At 45.2% G+C, this 9,784-nt stretch overlaps 1 long non-coding RNA gene across 1 annotated transcript; it reads right to left on the bottom strand.

The window, feature by feature from the left end:
• Positions 1–796: 796 nt before the first annotated feature.
• Positions 797–7,958, bottom strand: LOC123349837. The gene is made up of 3 exons (XR_006573661.1): positions 7,861–7,958; positions 1,462–1,738; positions 797–1,081 (listed from the first exon to the last, which is right to left on the bottom strand). It is a non-coding gene; the product is annotated as an uncharacterized LOC123349837 (long non-coding RNA).
• Positions 7,959–9,784: the final 1,826 nt, after the last annotated feature.

Raw genomic sequence — 9,784 nt, 5'->3', positions numbered from 1 at the left:
CAAGTTAGTGAATCCTTTTTTTCCTGGGTGTATGTCAAGTTGCAACCTGAGCAAAAACCAAGGAAAAACCTCTCATGCTTGCTGGCTGTGTATGAAGGTTTAGATGTCTATGACATCTATGGATGAGAACCTCTGCATTGTTTGTCAGAGGACAATCCACAAGTCACTAACTGAGCATCTTTTATCATGTTGGTGTGATGTCAAGGGGCAAGCCTCTGTGAGGTCACTGACCCAGCAACTCTATCTTGTTGGTCTGATGTCAAGACAAGGGCTTCTGTGTGGTTACAAGATCAGCACCTTCTGTGCTTTTCTCAGGGCACAGATTACTGTGTGGTCTCTTGTTCAGAGACCATACATCTCTAACTTTCTGGGTTTATATCATGACTCTTTAGTTCATTGGCTGAGCAGCTCTAGTTTTCACAGAATCATAGAAATGCAGAACTGGAAGGGACCTTGACAGATCATCTAGTCCAGCCCCCTGCACTGAGGCAGGACTAAGTATTATCTAAACCATCCCAACAGGTGTTTGTCTAACCTGTTTGTAGAAGCCTCCAAAGGTGCGGATTCTACAGGCTCCCTAGATAATTTTTCCAATGCTTATCTCCCTTATAGTCGGTGGTGAAAGTAAGCTGGTATGGACCAGTATGGCATACCAGTACAAATGAATAAAATAGGCCAGGTTTAACTGTAGTAATAAAAAATCAGATTAATCACTTTAATTAAATATATTTTACATTCTCTAGAAACAAAATGCTCCCCTTCAGTTTTCAGTTTTTACTTCTTGTTGGGTGGAAGGTGTTCATGTGATCTGGAATGTTAGCTTCTGAGTGCCATCATGGTAACCACTTGCTCTTATTGGTCAAGTCTGTCGTCTCAGGCGCGCAATTTACATTATAAAGCACCTGGTGTGACTCCCCTCCATTGGCACAATGTAATTAATTGTCATTGATTGCAGAATCACACACTGCATAATTCAGCCTTTGCTAAGAGGAAACGACTCACCAGAGTGGAAATGTTGCTGGAAGGGGACCAGTGTTGTGAAATCTATGCAGGCAGAATGGATTGCAGCAAACATCCCTCTCTGCAAGAAAACAGACCACCCCTAAGCATAGTTGGAGAGGGAATCAGAGTTGACCTCAGAGAATATGGGAGCTGAAAAGTGGCAGGCAGGGGGTTCTAAGGAGTGCAATGCGAACAGGACCCAGGAGTGTGATTGTGCAGAAAGCCCCTTGCTCCCCACCCGGTTCGCTCTTGGGCTGGTTCTCTTGTGGGCCGCCTGCTCTCCAGCGTGCAGATCCATACATGTGGGCCTTTGGGGGACGAGGCAGCTTGGGGAGCGAGTCTTGAGTGCACACTGCAGAACGGAAGGGTGGCTTTGCACTCCGTGCCCAGGGCACTGTGCTATGCTTTCAGCCCTTGGATTCACTCATTATTCAGCCAGCTGCGGGAGGGAGAGCTCACCTGGCTGCAATCGGGGAGAACCAGAACCAGGGACCCTCCTTCCTTCTCTTGTGCTCGGGATCTTTGGGGAAGTCTCTGCAGCAGTCCCTGTTGCAGGTGGCTGTGGGGTGCCAGAGTCAGGAGCCAGCAACGGGGCAGGGACAAGGTGTGGGGCTTGGCAGCACGCGAGCTGGGTTCCGAAGCAGCTGGTGTCCCGGGTGAAACTTCTCCATCTTGCGCCTTTTTCCCACTGTTTGCTGGTCGGGGACACCTCCCAGGCCTCTGCCCGTCTTACACACTAATGGGTATGTTTAAACGTAAAAGTGAGGAAATGGGGGATTGTCAGTCAAAAAGAACAGCAACAAATGAAGAAGCTGAAAGTCATCCACAAAAGGGTATGTCTATACAGCCAACATTAAAGCACTGCTGCAGCAGTGCTTTGACGTCGGCTGTGTAGATATACCATTAAAGCTACTACCAATACTTTAGAATAAAACTAGTAGACAGCTACTGTATCAAAGTCATGCAAAGGGATCCATGAAGTTAAGTGTGTAAGAGTGGAGGTGGGAAGGGAGTTTGCGATACGACTGTACCAGTAATAAATTTAAGTTACTTTCACCGCTGCTTATAGGTAGGAATTTTTCCGAATATCTAACCGAAATCTCCCTTGCTGCCTTTTAAGCTAATTACTTTTTGTCCTGTCCTTAGTGGATAAAAGAATAATTTCTGGGTTTATGACATAGTACAGTAACTCCTCACTTAAGATCATCCCACTTAACATTGTTTTGTTGTTACATTGCTGATCAATTAGGGAGCATACTCATTTAAAGTTGTGCAATGCTCCACTCTTACGTTGTTTGGCTGCCTGCTTTCTCCACAGCTGCCAGCCTCTCTACAGCCCCCTCCCCCCAAGCCCGCCGGCAGACTCTGCAGATCAGCACCTTCTCTGTCCTCCCCCCGCCACCTGCCGGAGGTAATCAGCTGGCTTGCAGCGTTTTGGAAGCAGGAGGGAGGGGAAGGAGTGAGGACTCAGTGCGCAGGCTCCCCCTCCCTCCCCTGCCTCCCGAACGCGGCAAGCCAGCTGATTGCCCCGGGCAGGAGGGAGAGGGGAGGAGTGAGGACTTGGCGTGCCTCACCCCTCCCTCCGCTGCCTCCCGAATGCCACAAGCCAGCTGATTTGTGCCGGCAGGAGGCAGGAGGGAGGGGGAGCCTGCACGTCGAGTCCTCACTCCTCCCCCTTCCCTTCTGCTGGGGCAATCAGCTAGCTTGCCGCGTTCGGGAGGCAGGGGAGGGATGGGGGAAGTGTGCCGAGTCCTCACTTCTTCCCCCTCCCTCCTGCTTCCAAACGCCGCAAGCCATCTGATTGCTCTGGGCAGGAGGGAGGTGGGAGGAGTGAGTGACTGTAGAACACTGATAACTACTCTCTGGGAATGGTTTTCCAACCAGTTATGCACCCCATTTATAGTAGCTCCATCTAGGTTGTATATCCCTAGTTTGTTTATGAGAAGGTCATTTGAGACGGCATCAAAAGCCTTACTAATGTCAAGATATACCACATCTACCACTTCCCCCCATCCAGAAGGCTTATTATCCTGTCAAAGAAGGCTATTAGGTTGGTTTGATTCAATTTGTTCTTGACAAATCCATGCTGACTGTTACTTTTCACTTTATTATCTTCTAGGTGTTTGCAAATTGATTGCTTAACTATTTGCTCTATTATCTTTCTGGGTACTGATGTTAAGCTGACTGGTCTGTAATTCCTCGAGTTGTCTTTATTTTCCTTTTTATAGATGGGCACTATATTCACACTTTTCCAGTCCTCTGGAATCTCTCCTATCTTCCATGATTTTTTGAAGATAATAGCTAATGCTTCAGATATCTCATCTGTTAGCTCACTGAGTATTCTAGGATGTATTTCATCAGGCCCTGGTGACTTGAAGGCAACTTGTCTAAGTAATTTTTAACATGTTCTTTCCCTATTTTAGCCTCAGATCCTATCTCATTTTCAATGGCATTTACCATGTTAGATGGTGAAAACTGAAAAAAGTCATTTAGCACTTCTGACATTTTGACATTTTCTGTTATTGTTTCTCTTTCCCCCCACCCCCCATTGAGTAATGGGTCTAACCTGTCCTTGATCTTCCTCTTGCTTCTAATGTATATATAGAATATTTTAAGAACATAAGAACAGCCATATTGGGTCAGACCAACGGTCCATCTAGCTCAGTATCCTGTCTTCTGACAGTGGCCAAATCCACATGCCCCAGAGAAAATGAACAGAATAGGTAATCATCAAGTGATCCATCCCCTGTCGCCCATTCCCAGCTTCTGGCAAACAGAGGCTAGGGACCTCATCCTTGCCAGTCCTGGGTAATAGCCATTGATGGACCTGTCCTCCATGAACTTATCTTTTTTCTTGTTACCCTTTATGTCTCTAGCTAGTTTAATCTCATTTTTTGCCTTGGCCCTTCTAATTTTGTGCTTGTGTTTGTTTGTTTATATTCATCCTTTGCAATTTCACCTAGTTTCCTTTTTTTGTAGGACTCTTTTCTGAATTTCAGATAATTGAAGATCTCCTGGTTAAGCCAGGATGGTCTCTTGCCATACTTCCAATCTTTCCTACGCAGTGGGATAGTTTGCTCTTGTACCTTAAATAATGTCGCTTTGAAAAACTGCCATCTCTCTTGAACTGTTTTCCCCTTTGACTTGCTTCCCATGGGATCTTACCTACCAATTCCCTGAGTTTGCTAAAGTTTGCCTTCTGGAAATCCATTATCTTTATTGTGTTGTTTTTCCTCCTACCATTCCTTAGAATCATGATCACTTTCACCCAAACTGCCTTCCACTTTCAAATTCTCAATCAGTTCCTCCCTATTTGTCAAAATCAAATCTAGAACAGGCTCTACCCTAGTCACTTTCTCCACCTTCTGAAATAAAATCACGTGGCCTTGTTCCCAAGACAGCATAGGAGCTGTATTTCCCAGGACGCTCGTGCAAGAACACTTTGTAATGTGCACACTGCCTCCTGCTGCAAGGCATAGAGAGTGCTGTGCTCCCCAGAGGTAGTGACTGAGCCTTTCCTCCTTTCTCCCCCAGGTATGTGTGCTGGATACTTATTTTTGAATTTATTTGTCAAATTCAGAAAAAAGTGAATTTATCAGTCAAGATCATGTCATCCACATCAGCCGGTGCTCTCAGTGAAGCTTGGGGTGACTGCTGGTTGCTAATTTTCCTTCTCTGTCTCCAGAAAGAGCTAATTTGTGTTGACAAGTCCACAAATGTCTCAAGTCCTCCCTCACACAAGATCCCTCATACCAACAATGGCTCTCCAACCATGAGATGCTGACCATGTATACTCATTTCCCCTATGACATTCTCCTCTGGTATGTATGAGACATATCACTGCTTTGCCATCAAAGACATGCCCGGCTTGACTCTCTCCTTTCAAAAAACTCTGCACTCCAACCTTCAGGCACAAAAGGTGGCGGGGAGGGGTAGCTCAGTGGTTTGCGCATTGGCCTGCTAAACCCAGGCTTGTGAATTCAATCCTTGAAGGGACCACTTAGGGATCTGGGGCAAAATCAGTACTCAGTCCTGCTAGTGAAGGCAGGTGGCTGGACTCAATGATCTTGCAGGGTCTCTTCCAGTTCTTTGAGATAGGTATATCTCCATATATTATTATATTAAGACATTTGGCTTGGTGGAGCTTTTTAAAACTGCTACAACCATAGGCTCTTTAGATGAGAATGTGTTCTAAGACTCAGAGTTTAAGATCAAAGTGGCCCAAGTGTGCCTTAATTAAACATTAGCAGAGTTTGTGAACAGGAGACACATAACTCCTGTAAATGGTTATTCTTCTTTTAATTTATTAAATAATATTTCATAAGTATGTATCTTGACTGAGAAAGTTCTCATTGCCTGTCTGACTCGTATCTCAGATTTTATGAGATCATTTCACTTTAATTCATTGCTTAATTTAGTACTATCAATTAGGAACCTTTTTAGATATTCAGATTTGAGTTACTGATGAAGTAAACTGAGGTGTCAGAGGGTATAGTTTATCATTCTGCAAAAGACCTCTGCATCAGTGAATTGGTGTTTTGAAGGGTTATGTGAGATTTCAGTCATGCATTGTTCTTATGCAGGACTTCTACAACAGTGAATTCACCCAATATGAATAGTCCAAAAATCTGCTTATACTAAATATAATACAGTGTAATTAAATTAATGATCATCAACCCAAGAGTGTACAATGTTCCCTGTAGCAATACCAAACTGATATGACTTGTGTATGATTGGTTGCATTAGACACCCCATACTGCGTTTACCAGGGAAAGCTTAGGTACTGTCTAATTCTTTGAATCACGTGACTTGAACAAACCAACTGTATTATCAGCAAAGAATCCTGTGGCACCTTATAGACTAACAGATGTTTTGGAGCATGAGCTTTCGTGGGTGAATACCCACTTCATCGGATGCATGTAGTGGGTATTCACATGCATCCGACGAAGTGGGTATTCACCCACGAAAGCTCATGCTCCAAAATGTCTGTTAGTCTATAAGGTGCCACAGGATTCTTTGCTGCTTTTACAGATCCAGACTAACACGACTACCACTCTGATACTTGACAACTGTATTATGTATTAGCAAGATTCTCTTTTGTGGATTGAAATGAAAGTCCAACAATTCTAGCATTTAATTGTTATCAATCATAAAGTATTATAGACCTTCTCAGAGTCTGCTCTTTTCATCCTTAGCTTATTTGATCTTTAGCCAAGTAACCAGCATGATTCAGTATTCTCCCAAGATACACTATTAAAGTTTGCAAACGTGATTGGTAAATGCTTTAATAATTTAGATGAGATCATTAATAACATCACTTGTCAGTGACCTAACTGGGATAATAACTTTCTTGTGACTTGCATCAAATAGATTTTTTTTTAAATTGATTTCCAAAGGTTTCTAGATGTCTTTCAATTGTTTGCCAGTGACTGAAATAGCTTTTAGCTGTGGTATGTCTTGAGGTTTATGCATTCATTTCTAAGAAAATGCGATAATCGGTTAACCAACTATTCCTCTTTAACCTAACTCTTTAACCTAACAACTTCAGCAGTAGTTGCTATAAATAAAAATAATTATATATAATTTTCACCATAATATTATGCTGTTACTAACTAGTTTAAGATGGCAGCCTGTTATTGTCACACATTATGTAAGTCTAATATAGAAGAAAAATATTTAAACCTGATCTCTTGTGGAACAATAATTAACGTTATAGAATTTTGATGAGTATTATGTATGCCTTTTCTTCTTAATATTTTCATATCAAGACATTTACATATTAGCATAGGGTGAGATTATGACTTTAGGGGTAGTAGCCATGAGTAGCCCTGGCAGGCATTGTAACTCTGAGACACAGCTCCTTCCCCTTTGCTCTGGAGAAAGAAGAAATTACAATACCCCTTTTTGTGGAGCAGCTTACTCCCTGCCCTGTTTGCCCAGCCATCTTATCTGTCTGTCTAGTGGGAATGCTCCTCCTACTCCCTTCTGTCTTCCTCCCTCCCGCCCCCCAACTTGCTTACTTGTGGGAGTATCAAGTGAGTAACCATTGCTTGCCCCTCCTTCCCCGGAAGGAGTTACAGTCTGAGTGGGGGCCTTACTCCCTCTTGCTCTCCTATGTGGCCCAGTAAGGAATGTGAAAATCTAGCCCCAAGGGACAAAGCATCAATCTCCACCTAAGTAAGGAAGCTAAGAAAAATGTCCTGGAAACTGCACTGCAAACTGTTAAAGCAATGGGGAGGAAAGCAACTCAGTACAGACACAGTGTCTTCACAAATCTGTGCAACCAATCTCATAGCCAGTTCCTTCTTTGACTGGCCTGGTATAAAGAACATGGCTAGCGGAATGGTCACCAGAAGGTCCCCAGGATTTGTGCTGGGGCAGAGGTCCTGACCATGGTCCTTAGTTTGTGAAGCAACACCCCATTTACCCTTCTGTGGAGCCTTGCACTCCAGTGAAGCTCACTCCCAGTTTTCAGTGTGTGCATGGTAATCAATAACACTAAGATTTTGTCATAGTTATTTTTAGTAAAAGTCACAGACAGGTCATGGGCAATAAACAAAAATTCACAGAAGCTATGACCTGTCTGTGACTTTTTCTGCTGCAGCTCCATGGTTTCCCCCACCACTGTGGTAGCTGGGAGCTGTGTGGATTCCCCTCCATGCAGGGCAACTGGAAGCTGCAGTGGGGGGAGGGGGAGGAGAGGAGGTGCCCTCCATCCAGGGCAGCTGGCAGCTGCAGGGTGATGATATTTCCCAAAGAGAAAGCGGGACACCGCCAGCCGCTCGCTTGAGGCGTCCTCCCCCTCCCCACGAGGCTGTCTCCGGAACCCTGAGAAGGGCCCCCTCAGGAGTCTGTCACCTGTTGCTGGAACCCTGCAGGGTGTCCCCTGTCGCCTGTTGCTGGAACCCTGTCAGGGCCCCGCTGGCTGTCAGCTCCAGAGTCCTGAAGCAGAGAATGTCAGGGAGGTCTCTGGAAGTCCTGGATTCCGTGATTCCATGACCTCCATGACATATAAACGTCGCCTTAGTAATCTGTATTCTACATGTATGTTTTTTCAACTGGTTCCCCTAATTGTGCATTATCAGCAATGATCCAACTTTTGACTCTTGTGCACTTCCATTACCAGGTTCAGAATAGGGCCTATAGTAAACATACACAATAAAAAGCATAGGTTGTTGAATTAGTATAATTCATGGTGTATCTTGTGCAGAAAACAAGACAGCTTGATTAAATTGAAAGACAATATTTTTCCTTTGCCATTCAAATGACTTCATGCCTGCTGTAATGCTAAACACATCAATTAATACTGCAACATGATTTTCAGCTTCATGTTGTTATTATAAAGCCTTGAGAGTATACATGGTGTGGTACAAAACAAAGCAAAGGACAGTCCCTGCCCTGAAGAGCTTACAATCTAACAGACAGGCATAGGAAAGAAATGACAAAAGTAGAGAGGCAAGGGTGGGAACTGACATGACGATTTCATTACTCTAAGGGTATGTCTACACTACAAGACTATTTCGAATCAACTTAAGTCGAATTTGTGGAATCGACCTTATGAAGTCGAATTTGTGTATCCACACTAAATACACTAATTCGACTGTGTGAGTCCACAGTAATGGGGCCAGCGTCGACTTTGGAAGCGGTGCACTGTGGGAAGCTATCCCATAGTTCCCGCACTCCCCACTGCCCATTGGAATTCTGGGATTTCCCCCCAATGCATGCTGGGGGAAAAATGTGTCGAGGGTGGTTTTGGGTAACTGTCATCATTGAACCGTCAATCACGCCCTCCCTCCCTCCCCGAAAGCGCCTGCGGGCAATCTGTTCGTGCACTTTTCTGCTCAGTGACAGCGCGGACGCCACAGCACTGCGAGCACGGAGCCCGCTGCAGTTATGGCCGTTGTCAACTCCTCGCACCTTATCGTCCACCTCTTCCACAGTCACCTGCTGAGAAATAGGGCTACTTTTCAATGGTGCTGCGAGCACTGGTGGACCATGGGGGACGTTTTACCAGCATCAACATCGGGTGGCCAGGCAAAGTTCATGACGCGCGTGTTCTCAGGAACTCTGGTCTGTTTAGACGCTTGCAGGAAGGTAGTTTCTTCCTAGACCACAAAATAACTCTTGGGGATGTGCAGATGCCTATAGTGATCCTCGGGGACCCAGCCTACCCGCTAATGCCCTGGCTCGTGAAGCCCTATGCAGGCGCCTTGCACAGCAACAAGGAACTCTTCAAGTACCAGCGAGCAGCGTGACCTGTGACTGTTCAGTTTCTTTACAGAGAAGCTGAACCTGCCCCTGTTTCTTTACCAAGTTACTGTTGACTAGCATCTGCAGTTACATACCCCGTCCACCCCGCTTCCCCCACTTCCAACACACGTTTAAAAATAAAATACATCTTCCACTGTAACTTTACAAAGGTTTCTTTATTGATGACTTTGCATTAAAGGGTTGAAACTGGGACGCGGACTGTGCTGGGTAGGGTGTGCGGTGATGTAAAGACCGCCTCTAAACTCGAGGAATGACAGGCTCCTGCTCCCAGAGTGGTCTGCAGTGCCGGACTGGTTGTTTCAACGGAGCCTGCCATCCCTCCTTTTTGGGACTCTGTGTGGGGGGCTATGTGGCCTTGTGGCAGGGGAGGACGGATACAGATTCCTCTGCTGCGTGGCTCTGTGGTCCAGGACAGGGACCGTTGCATGAGATCTGTAACCCCCCTCCCCCGCTACAAAGTCACGTACCCCCTCACCCACACAGAACCTGCAAACCACGTCCCATACTGACC

This window comes from Mauremys mutica, chromosome 1 (assembly GCF_020497125.1).
Source record: "Mauremys mutica isolate MM-2020 ecotype Southern chromosome 1, ASM2049712v1, whole genome shotgun sequence".
Lineage (NCBI taxonomy): Eukaryota > Metazoa > Chordata > Testudines > Geoemydidae > Mauremys > Mauremys mutica.
Note: the sequence above shows the minus strand (reverse complement) of the source record. Positions and strands in the feature narration are given on the sequence as shown.